The sequence below is a fragment of the Notothenia rossii genome (assembly GCF_949606895.1).
Source record: "Notothenia rossii genome assembly, chromosome: 1".
NCBI classification, from domain to species: Eukaryota; Metazoa; Chordata; class Actinopteri; order Perciformes; family Nototheniidae; genus Notothenia; species Notothenia rossii.
Window position 1 is genome coordinate 10716840 of NC_136912.1, and position 12375 is coordinate 10729214.

A 12375-nucleotide genomic window follows, 5' to 3' on the forward strand; every position below is an offset into this window, starting at 1 on the left:
GGGTTTCGGCATTATGCTATGGAGCTAATCTATGTTGTTTTATTTTCTTCTTTTTCAAAGGAGCAACAGAGTCTAATTTTATTCGCAGCGCATCTGTAGCACTATCAACAACATGATCAATTTGGGGTTGTGTACATTTTGTATAAGTTTCCTCCCTTACATTCAGACATGCTATCGAGTTAAGTATCTGTTTTAAGTACCAAAGTTGATAAAAACTCAGAGAATTCTGATAAGAATTCTGAATAAGGACCTGGTGCACGGTACACTGTAACAAATAAGATTGGCTGCAAAGTTTTCCAGGTCGGATGCGTAAGAATAAAAACGAGGCTTTCAAAGGAGGTATAATTAAATGTTTGTTTAGTATTGATAAGTAAACTTGAGTCAAAGATTGCTGCAACTCCACCTCCTCGGCCCGTGCCTCGGGCAATATGAGTATTGATATGGCTGGGTGGAGTGGCCTCATTTATGCTGACATATTCTTCATGTCTCAACCAAGTTTCAGTGAGACAGCATATATCAATATTATAATCTGATATTAAATCATTTACCAATATTGCTTTAGATGCTAGAGATCTTATGTTTAAGAGACCACATTTAATCTTCCTGTTTTGTTGCACTGTAGTAGTTGTTACGTTTACTTTTATTAGGTTATTATGTATGACACCTCTATTAGCTTTTACCTTAAATTGTCCTTGGGCAGACACACAAACCGTTAATATTGGGTATTTTATCGGGTTCGGGATTCCTATTGATGGCTGCCTAGGAGAGAGTGCAGAGAAGCGTGTAAGACTGCGACTCTGCCTCCTGGTCTCAACTCCAGTTTGTCATGGATTAAGTCCACAAAGCCCTGAAATGTTTGCCGAAATGAGATTTGCACCTTCCAAAGTAGGATGAATGCCGTCTCTCTTAATCAGACCAGGTTTTCCCCAGAAGGCTGTCCAATTATTTACGAAGCCCACATTGTTTGCTGGGCACCACCAAGACAACCAGCGCTGAAATGATGACATGCGGCTATACATGTCATCATTGATCAGATTGGGGAGGGGACCAGAGAAGATTACGGTGTCCGACATTGTTTTAGCATAACTACATGTAACCGGCTGTGTCTGACTCTGCGTTGTGTTGTGTAGAAAGACGACGACCCAGACGTGTAGCTTCATTCAGGATGTACATTTATTTTCACTCCTGACGAAACAGCGACAGAAAGAAAACATTTCTCCAGTCAGTACTCTCTTTAACGTGCCCCTCTCCCACAGAGATCAGTATCAAAAGGGCATAACGTAAAAAGTAACACAACATACCTGACGAAACAGCGACAGAAAGAAAACATTTCTCCAGTCAGTACTCTCTTTAACGTGCCCCTATACAAATTAAACAACACAGAAATACATTGTGAACACCCGTGAGACACTACAACAAAAATAAGTAATAAAAAGTAACTTAAAGTGCATAAAGTCGACACTAAAACACGGAAATTGCTTCTGGCTGAAGAGCCGCCTACCTCTCCCACAGAGATCAGTATCAAAAGGGGAGAACGATGCATGAACCCCGCGAAAAAAAGGGGAACAGTGTCACATGCATAAGGAACGTAGGGGTACACGCTAAAATTATAGTTCCACATACTGATGTGAGTCCTACTGCGTCAGGTATTAACACAAGATGAAACAAGAATAAACACAGATTTTGTGTAATTATATAGACATATTTACATAATATATTATATACAAATGAGACATAACTGTCCCTGTTACACTCACCCCGCTAGAATTATGCAAAATTCTGGGTCGCAAAACAATCCACATATAAACACACTGGCCATTACAACAAGCAACAAAACCATATGAAACAGCAATAAGAGCTTCCTACCTAAAGGATAAGAGAATGAGGGACTCGCTTGGGCCCAGCAAGAACCCACAGTACTCTACAGACAAGGTGAGGTGCAGTTTACACCCCACACCCTGGCCAAACGATGTGGATGAGCGAAAAATAAAATAAAAAAAGGCTCAATACAGCAGTATATCACCAGAGCACAAATAATGGCTAACACGCCACATTTCACACATTAATAACAGCACGCGGCCTTATCTCAACCCTCAAGAAGGGACTCAAGTTGTGCCATGGACTCAATGAAGCGGCGCACAGGTCTAATGACTCTGCCGAATCGTGAGGTAACCTGGCCATCTACATGTGATGCTTGACGCTTATTGGCAGGGGGCCGTTGTGGCAGAGGAGCTGGGAAAGCCATTGGGGTCTCTACAGCAGTTGCAGGGTCACTAGAAACGGGGGTGACCAACACAGAAGGAGGTGGTGGGTGGTCTGGATGAACAGAGTCATCAAAAGGGGATTGCTCAAGGACCCATGAGGCGGTGCGGCCATCCTCCCCGTCAACATCCGAGAGGGAACCAGCTAGGGATGGCCCAGCTGTTGCAGCTGCTGTGTCTAACTCGGACACCTCTGTCCCATGCCAATCAGATGCCGGAGCGGTATCGGTCATGCTAGGGGTAGGTGCGGGCACAGGAGCATCATCTTCACCATCCGAGGCCTCCTCCAGCGGAAGGAAGTTGACTTGCAGCAGCAGGTTTCGGTGAACAACACGCTCATGTCCCTCTGGATCCCTGATCCGGTAGATATGGAGGGCTGGTTTTGAGGCCACCACAGTGTGCACAACAGGCATCCACTTGTCAGAAAGCTTGCATTTTCCCTTGGCGCCTTTGTTCGCCAGCAGCACCTGGTCACCGACAGACAGAGGTTGGCCCCTGACCCGTTTGTTATACTGGTCACTCTGATGTCTCTGCTCCGCTGTGCAGTTTTTCTGGGCCAGTGCCATGGCACAGTGCAGGTCTTCCAAGAGGGATTTCACGTAGGCATTGTAGTCACACACAGTCACATCATGAAGTACATTCCTGAACAGAAGGTCCACTGGCAGCCTTGGGATTCTCCCGAACATCAAATAGAAGGGCGCGAACCCAGTGGTCTCATGGACAGTGCAATTGTACACGAAAGTCATTGTCTGTATTATCTGCGGCCACTTCTGTTTGGAGCGAAGTGGTAGAGACCTCAACATGTTGCCCAGGGTGCGGTTGAACCTCTCTGTGCCGGCGTTCCCCATAGGGTGGTAAGGTGTGGTGTGGGACTTGTCAACCCCTGACAACTGCAAGAGCTCAGCAATCAGCTCACTTTCAAAGTTTGCTCCCTGGTCAGAATGAAGGCGCTGAGGGAAGCCATAAACACAGAAAAAGTTGTCCCACAGCTTCTTGGCTACTCTCTTAGCTGTCTGATCCTGGCAGGGGAAAGCATGTGCCAACTTTGTATAGTGATCGGTGATCACAAGAACATCCACAGACTTGTTGTGACGGTCTTCAGCTGACCAGAAGTCGATGCACACAAGCTCCAGAGGGGCAGAGGTCTTAATGCTCTCCAGTGGGGCTCTTGCGGAAGGTTCAGGAGTCTTGCTGAGAACACATCTGTGGCAGTGCTTCACATGATTGCGGACATCCTTCTCCATGTCGTACCAGAAGAAACGCTGGCGGGCCAGAGACAGTGTGCGGGGCTGACCTTGATGGCCAGCATGGTCGTGAACACCAGATAATGCATCTGCCTTTAGCGACTCCGGCACCACGAACTGGGACCTCTTCTGTCTAGTCAAGGGATCTTTCGTGACCCTGTAGAGGACGCCATTCAGAAGAGTCAGTTTATCCCACTGCTTCAAGACTCTCAGAGTCGGCTGACTCTCATTGTAGCGTTCCCGTCTGGAAGGCCTGCGCTTCCTGTCGACATAGAGAGCGACCCTGGAAATTACTGGGTCCTGTTGCTGGTGTGACTGCAGCTCAGAAAGAGATAGGGAATGCAACGTGTCCTGGCCAGGTGGTTCAAAGGTGGTGAGGTGATCAACCAGGGAGGCTGCACGCTCCCTAGGAGCAGAGTCCCACTCGTCCAAGGAGGAAAGAAGAGAAGAGACCTCATCCTCAGACATTGAACCTTCAATGGCGTCAGAGTGAGATGGACCCTCCAGTGACTGTGGTTGGCAGGTGAGGCGGAAGGCATCTTGCACAGACCCATCACTGACGTCACAGACCTGGTCCAGTAGCTCCAAGTAGGGTTCACGCAGCAACCGTTCCCTCAAAGGTTTCACGAAAGGGTCTCTGCTGAGGGCATCCGCCACCACGTTCAACCTGCCGGGAATATGTTTGATTTCGAAGGAATACGGAGCCAACTTAGCAACCCACCGCTGCTCACAGGCGTCAAGTTTCGGCTTGGTCATGATATATGTGAGAGGATTGTTATCTGACCAGACGGTGAATCTGTGACCCTTGAGCCAGTGGCTAAACTTCTCACAAACCGCCCACTTTAGAGCCAAGAACTCCAGTCTGTGTGCAGGATAATTGAGCTGGCTGCGACTGAGAGTTTTGCTTGCAAAGGCGATGGGTCTTGCCTTCTCCTCACCAGCAGAAATTTGGGACAGTACAGCACCCAGACCATCAAGGGAAGCATCGGTGGAGAGGATGAAAGGCCTATCAAAGTCTGGGTGTGCCAGCACCACGCTGTTGAGGAGTGCGTGTCTCAGATCATCAAATGCCTTCTCACAGGCAGGGGTCCAATCCTGAGGAGTCAGTTCTCGAAAGGTGCCAGCTCTTCTCCGACCGAAAGAGCCCTTGGCTTTCCTCTTCTGCCCTGCAGTTAAGGCGTAGAGTGGCTTTGCGATGGAAGAACAGCCAGGAATGAAGTGTTGATAATACAGCACCATCCCGAGGAAAGACCTGACCTTCCGCTGAGATGGGGTGCAACCGTCGTCGTTCATGAGATCCTCCTTCCCGAAAGCTGAGATGACCCTCACCTTCTCTTGGTCGACTGAGACGCCACTGCTGTCTATCACGTGACCCAGAAACCCCACAGTCCTGCGAAGGAAGTAGCACTTCTTCTGAGACAGCTTCAGGTTGTTGGCTCTGAGCCGCGAGAAGACAGTCTCCAGCCGTTTCAGGGCTTCCTCCTCGGATGGAGCAAAGACAAGCAGGTCGTCCAAATAACAGAGGAGGCTGGAGAAGTTCAAATCACCAAACACACTCATCATCATCCGCATAAAGGACGCGGGACTGTTGCAAAGACCTTGGGGAAGTCTGTTGTACTCATACAGGCCTAAGGGTGTTGTGAATGCCGAGTACTTCCTGTCAGACTCATGGAGGGGGATGTTGTAGAACCCCGATGTGAGATCCATGGTGCTGAAAAAGGCGTTTCCACCAAGGGCAGCAAGACAGTCGGCCTGGTGAGGCAGCGGGTGGGCGTCCTTGACGGTCTTGGCATTAAGCCAGCGAAAGTCAGTGCAGATCCTTAACTCTCCTGACTTCTTCCAGACAAGGACCAGCGGCGATGCATACTCACTGACTGATTTACTGATGATGCCTTTCAACTCCATCTCAGACAGCACCTCTCTCAGTTTGTGATAGTGTGCTGGAGGGACACGGCGATAGGGTAGCCTGAAGGGGTGATCATCAGTGAGATGAATCCGGTGGACGAACTCTTTCGCTTCCCCACAGTCCAGCTTGTCTTTGGAGAAGACATCCTGGTAAGTGAGCAACAGTTCAGAGAGTCTCTTTTTCCATTCATCTGACACCGCACAGCCTTCGAGGTCGATGTCTGCCAATCCACAGTCTTTAAGCTGCTGAGTGTGGGTAGAGCTGGCATCTGAGTTGGGAGGAGGGTCAGCTGCCTGACTGGTCTGTGGCCTATTCACACCCTGAGAGAGGGGAAGGTCTTCCATCGCGACACAAGTAAACACATCGGCCACTTTAGCATTGCGGCGTAGTGTCACGGGACTCTTGGTTGGGTTAAGGACCTTCATAGGGACCCAACGATCTCCCCACATGGGTGCCACAACCCGTCCCACAATAATGTCTTTGGGGGCTGAACGGGAGGAGGTGGGCTCCACAATGACAGTGCTCCCAGGGGACACAGGAACACTGCCAGGTAGCTTTCCCCACACCAGATACTCCTTCTGTGGTGCTAGAGTGATAGCTTGCCGTAGCTTGACCGTGCCAACCTTGTCAGGCAGTTCAGGACCAGACCAACGAGTGATGCAGCTGAGCAACTGAAGAAACTGCTCACAGTCGGGGTCTGAGGTGTTGGACTGGATGAGCTCCCAGTACTTCTCATCAGACTTCATCCTCTGTAATATGGGCCTGATGACGTTGCTACCAATAATGAGTTCGTCTCTCTGCCCTGGGACAAGGAAAGTTGGCACAATGAATTTAGAACCGTAAACCTCAATCTCCAGGTCATAGATACATCTGGGTTGTGTCATAAGGCCACCACAGCCAACTAGGACCACCTTCTCTGGCACAGGCTGAGGACAAGGGAGGACACCAGCAGCTCTAAGATTGGACTCTGCCTCTTCGCTGAGTGTGCATGACATGCTCCCTGAATCAAGCATCCCCCTTAAAGTTGACTGACCCCCTACTAACACTGGGGTATAAAACAAGTCATTGGCTCCTTCAACTCTATGTGAACCCACAGCAATCACAGTTTTGTCATCAGGAAGATTACTACAGCAGTTCACATATGTTGATCTTAAGTCATTTTCCTCACTGAGGGTGTCACTAGTGCCGCCCATGCTATCCCTCTCACTGCACGGGCGGGCTAGTTTAAACCAGCATTGGAGGGAGAAGGTGGCATGGCTGAGGAAGGAGAGGCCTGTGGGCACTGATTTCTTATGTGACCAGGACTGAAGCAGTTAAGGCATAATCTGTAAAGCCTGCAGTGTGCATGGGTTGAATGGTCCCTGGAGCCACAAACCTTGCATGGAAAGGACTCAGATGCCTGCTGGTAACGGGGTCGACCATTCTGACGGTGGACTTGTTGGTGGTTGCCTGGCTGACCATTCTGACGGTGGGCTTGTTGGTGGTTACCTGGCTGATGGTAGTCTGGCCTTTGACTGGTTGTAAGGGAAGCGTTGCACATAGCCAGAACTCTGTCAAACATTGCAACTACCTGTTGAACACCAGCGTCGGTAGTAGGTGGGTTGACGGTGGTAGGGGCTGGGTCAGAGACAGCAGAGAGAGGCAGGGATAAGGGGGACACTTGGGGACTCACCCTAGCATGGTCTGGCTGAGGCTGACTGTAAGCAAGGGCAGTGGCCGGTAGAGAGTTGGGAGGGGGGTCTGGTTGGTGCGCTAATGAGGCCTGAGACATCCCCAGATTGACAGGGCGAAAAGAATCAGTCACAGGGCTCTGACTATAAACTGACAGACCCACCACATTATGAGACTGCGCTGCTGTTTTTCTCACATTTCTCATATGGGCGTCCAGACGCTCCTGAACCTCAGCCGTGGTCCACCGCTCAGGTGCCTTCAGTTGGAATGATATGGCGAGACTGGGGTCAGGACAGTGATTAATGAACATCAAGACCACTTCTGCACTGGGGTCATCTACACATTTACCTCGCCTCCGGAGGCACTCGTCCGCAGCATCTATTGACTTGTTAAGGCGTATCCAATAGTCCATAGCACTTTCACCAGCACGTGGAACAGTGCCGTAAAAATCTTTCATGGGCAAGTTAGAGTATGACAGCTCACTAAAGTTACCCTTTAATATGTCAAACACAGCTGTGGGCAGGTCGGTCGCACTCAAGTCAGGTCGGCTGCGGATTGACACTTTCACCACATCCCTGGCTTTACCTGTTAGTCTTGACATAATCAGATCAAACCTTTCTACGTGAGTGTCACATTTCACTCTATTCAGGTAACATCTCATCATGTCCTCCCATTCATGAATAGAAGATACATCAGCACGATCACCCCTGAAGTAAGGCGGAGCCTTGGTGTCTGACTGCACCACAACCTTCAATTGAGACAAATCAGCCTGGTGGGACGGGTGTGGATTGGTGGGAGACTGAGGCTGGGCAGCACTGGGCTGGTGCATGGTGCTTGATATGTTCTCACCTATCTGTTTAGCCAAACTTGTTATCATTTCCCCAAAAGCTTCAACAGATACTACTTGTGTAAGTTTACGGTCTGGCTGCATAATAGGTGTGGAGCTTGCAGCAGGTGTTAATGTCGGGTTGAAATCACTAGCGAACCCAAATCTTTCACTACCTTTAAGTCGCTGGCCCCTCCCCAACCCAAATGTAACATCATGCCCACTAACATCCATATTGTTAATGACAACAACAAAAAAATCCCACAAAGCAATCAAAACACAGTTTAAAGCCACCCACAAGAGATAAAACACTAAAATAAAATAAAATGATAAAACACAGATAGACAGATATACTCAGTGGTAAGTGTCCTCTCAGACTCAGTGCATCTCTCAATTTGAATATGTACACTGTCCCTTTAACGCACCTGCCGTCGCAGCAAGAGAGGGGGAAAAAAAAAAAAAAAAAGAGGAAAAAAAAAACACACACTCCAGTCTTTCCTTCTTCCCGCCGGTGGGCAGCAGCTTTACCCCGGGGACCAGACGGCGCTGGTCGCGGATACAACGGGTCGTCACGGCACCAAGTGTAACCGGCTGTGTCTGACTCTGCGTTGTGTTGTGTAGAAAGACGACGACCCAGACGTGTAGCTTCATTCAGGATGTACATTTATTTTCACTCCTGACCTGACGAAACAGCGACAGAAAGAAAACATTTCTCCAGTCAGTACTCTCTTTAACGTGCCCCTCTCCCACAGAGATCAGTATCAAAAGGGCATAACGTAAAAAGTAACACAACATACCTGACGAAACAGCGACAGAAAGAAAACATTTCTCCAGTCAGTACTCTCTTTAACGTGCCCCTATACAAATTAAACAACACAGAAATACATTGTGAACACCCGTGAGACACTACAACAAAAATAAGTAATAAAAAGTAACTTAAAGTGCATAAAGTCGACACTAAAACACGGAAATTGCTTCTGGCTGAAGAGCCGCCTACCTCTCCCACAGAGATCAGTATCAAAAGGGGAGAACGATGCATGAACCCCGCGAAAAAAAGGGGAACAGTGTCACATGCATAAGGAACGTAGGGGTACACGCTAAAATTATAGTTCCACATACTGATGTGAGTCCTACTGCGTCAGGTATTAACACAAGATGAAACAAGAATAAACACAGATTTTGTGTAATTATATAGACATATTTACATAATATATTATATACAAATGAGACATAACTGTCCCTGTTACATACACACCGACGCCACATTAAGTTTGGTGCATTCTGATTGGCGTAAACGAACATCATTACCACCGACGTGAATAACAATCCTACTGTATTTACGTTTATTTTTAGCCAGCAGTTTAAGATGCGCCTCAACATCGCCCGCTCTGGCCCCCGGAATGCATGTGACTGTGGAGGCTTCGGTCTCTAAATTCACGTGTCTCATAATAGAGCTACCAATAACCAGAGTTGGCTTCTCAGCGGGTGTCTCGCTGAGTGGGGAATATCTGTTAGATACGTGAACGGGTTGGTGGGGACCTGCGGGTTTCGCGTTATGCCCCTTCTGACAGTCACCCAATCTCCCTGCTGCTCGGGAGTTGCCGGGGGACGGCTAAGAGGAGCTACCTTTTGCCGGTCCGCACCGGCTAACATGGGCTTTACTGTAGCTGAGTTATTTTCTAAGATGCGGAGCCGGGCTTCTATGGCTATGATTCCCGCCTCCAACCTAACAACTATACTACATTTAACACATGTATCGGTACCAGTAAAGGAGGTAGGGAAGTAACCAAACATGAGACAGTTAGAGCAGGAAATAGCACCCGAGGGTGGGGAAAGAGCCATGGCTAGCTATCAAGCTAAAGTAGCTACCGTTAGCAAACCCGAAAAGAGTGTAGGCAACTGTGGAGTTACAGTCGCTAAGAGAAGGAGAGTTGTGAGTGCTTAAACTGTAGTAACGTGTGATTACAACGTCAGGCAGTTGCCGTGATCAAGAGTTTTAAAACGATCGATTAAGTTAAGATAATAAGCTATCAGCAACAGAACAGGCACACAGGAATAAGTGTGCAAAAATATTTAAATTGTATTTTCGGATCCTGAACGAGACCGCCGCCAGAGCGCGTCTCCCCGTTACCTGCAGAAGGAAGCCATGCACGCAACGCAGCCCCGCTCTCTTTATCTCCAGGTGACATTCTGCCGCTTTCCTCCGTGGTGCAGTGCTGATCGTTTCACCACGGAGGAAAGCACTTCACTAATTGCAGTACCCATAAGGAGCTGTACAAATGCCGCAGTTTTTGCGTGGCTGTGTATTTAGTTGAAAGCCCAGTGGCGATCTGCTCATCTCTCATCGACATAATATGCTACAAAGGAGCGGACTGGCCATCTGTGTGTTGAACTTTCCTGTCGGCTCCCAGACCGTAATCGAGGAGGGCAGAAGCAACAAGCTTCAGGTTCAATAACCCACGTTAGAGAGAGGCGAGCTCTTCTTGGGAGGCCTTTGCATTTATTTAGCTGTTTTTCTGTTTCACAAAATACATCACAGACCTCTGTTTTTCTGCTTCCTCGTTTCACTTCCAGAAACATACACACGTTCTCTCCATAGGTTCTCTCACTGTCGCTCTACCATCCACAAACACACATGCACAAGCCACACCGCTCTCTCTCTCTCTTTCTAAAGGGACAGCGATCTCATCTCGCTCTGCATGACCCTAATATCATAGCATGTGTGCTCTGGAGAATCACAGAACGGACGATCGTCCTTATTATTATGCCGTTTAAACCAATTATTTAAATGTGTTTGTTAAATTCGGCATCATGTGAGTTGCGCTGACAGGTCCACACACACTGCTTCCCCGCAGCGAGGCTCCCCCGCCCTCCTGCTGATAGTTGACGAGCGTCAAGCTCCTCAACCCCCCCCCCCCCCCCCCGTTGATAATTCTCGATCGTTGGCACGCTGATAACAATTATTTTTTTAAATGGCACTTCATATCAAAAAGGTTGCCGACCCCTGCTCTAGGTGTTTAAATGTAGCCCTGTAAATACGATGTCCTTTTGTGTTATCTGTTGTTTTATTTTCATGTTGTAACCTACATGCTGCCATGTTAGACAGGTATCTCTTGAAAAAGAGATCGATGATCTCAATGGGACCACCTGGTTAAATAAAGGTTTAAAAAAAAAAAAGTGTTTACAAAAAATAATATATTTTTTTTTAATATTTTTTTTTTTTAAATCGCGGTAGATTTTGTCAGTCTCACGACGGTATTGGGAAGTTTATTTACCGCGATACCGCAATATTCGGTATATCGTTACATCCCTAGTAAATACTGCACGTGTTGTCAAGTTGGTGAAGATGCTCATCATTTTGCTTTTGTGTTTTTTGGCACGGTTGTGTTTATTTATTTGCATCGTCTTTCAAACTGCAGTGCATTTCTCCTAATGGAAGTGTTTTGGACCGTGGTATCACATTTGCACCTGTCGGCCCCTGTAGGTCAGCTTTGAAACTGATGCATTATGAAACGTCAGAATTTCTTATTCATTTTCACCTTTCACAGTAAGGGATGTTTAATTCAATGTAAAAAAAAAAATTATATATTTGAGGTCTCTGCAGTTAGACACCCATTATGGGAAAGGGAAAGAAGAAGACACTCTGCAATTTGACTGCTGACGCAAAAGTTGGTGTTTAAGTCACGAGTCAGCTCAAAATATATATATTATGTATAACTTTAAAGATTGAATAATTTATGTTTTTTCCCCCATATTCCCCTGGAGCATCGCAGATCTGTATCCAAACAGACAGATGCATGCACCCTTTTGTAATCAAATCAGCTCTTTGAGAGGTACTTTTCCACATGGTTTATGTAGTGGTTTCATTTATCCACTAGATTTTGACATGTTTCTCTGTTTCTACAATTCCTTTGGAAAACAATTGTGTCTGCTATCAAGAGCCAAAGTACAGTAAACGTATGGTTGATAATGAGCAAAATTAAAACAATGATGCAAATTTCAAAAGAATGTGGGTTTAAGCTGTTGCCATCCTCCTCCGTCATAATAGTGGCAGTTTTTTTCCATTCAAATGAGATGCAGGTCTTTTTTTCACAAGAAAAAGGTGCATGTTCTTGTTTTTCAATGTTTGTGACCTTGAATTGCTGACTAATGAGAAGAGAAGTGTGTGCAATGTTTGAATACACTTAACAGAAGAGATGTGTGCGTTGGCTCAAAACCTGGTTCAAAACCCCACTGCAGTCAGCATGTCGTTGTGTCCCTGAGACACTTCACCTCAATTTGCTCCTGTGGGGATTGCCCACAGTATTGAGTATGTAAGTCGCTTTGGATAAAAGCGTCTAACAAGTGACATGTAATGTAATGTTATAGAGCAGGGGTGTCAAACTCAATTTCATCGCGGGTCACAGCATTAAGGTTGCACTCAAAGGGCCGGTTGTAACTTTAAGACTATATAAATATGTATAAATA

At 47.1% G+C, this 12375-nt stretch overlaps 1 long non-coding RNA gene across 1 annotated transcript; it reads right to left on the reverse strand.

Moving 5' to 3' along the window:
• Nucleotides 1-1155: 1155 nt before the first annotated feature.
• On the reverse strand, nucleotides 1156-8709 carry LOC307024525. Its single transcript, XR_013803914.1, has 2 exons — nucleotides 8590-8709; nucleotides 1156-1301 (listed from the first exon to the last, which is right to left on the reverse strand). It is a non-coding gene; the product is annotated as an uncharacterized lncRNA (long non-coding RNA).
• Nucleotides 8710-12375: the final 3666 nt, after the last annotated feature.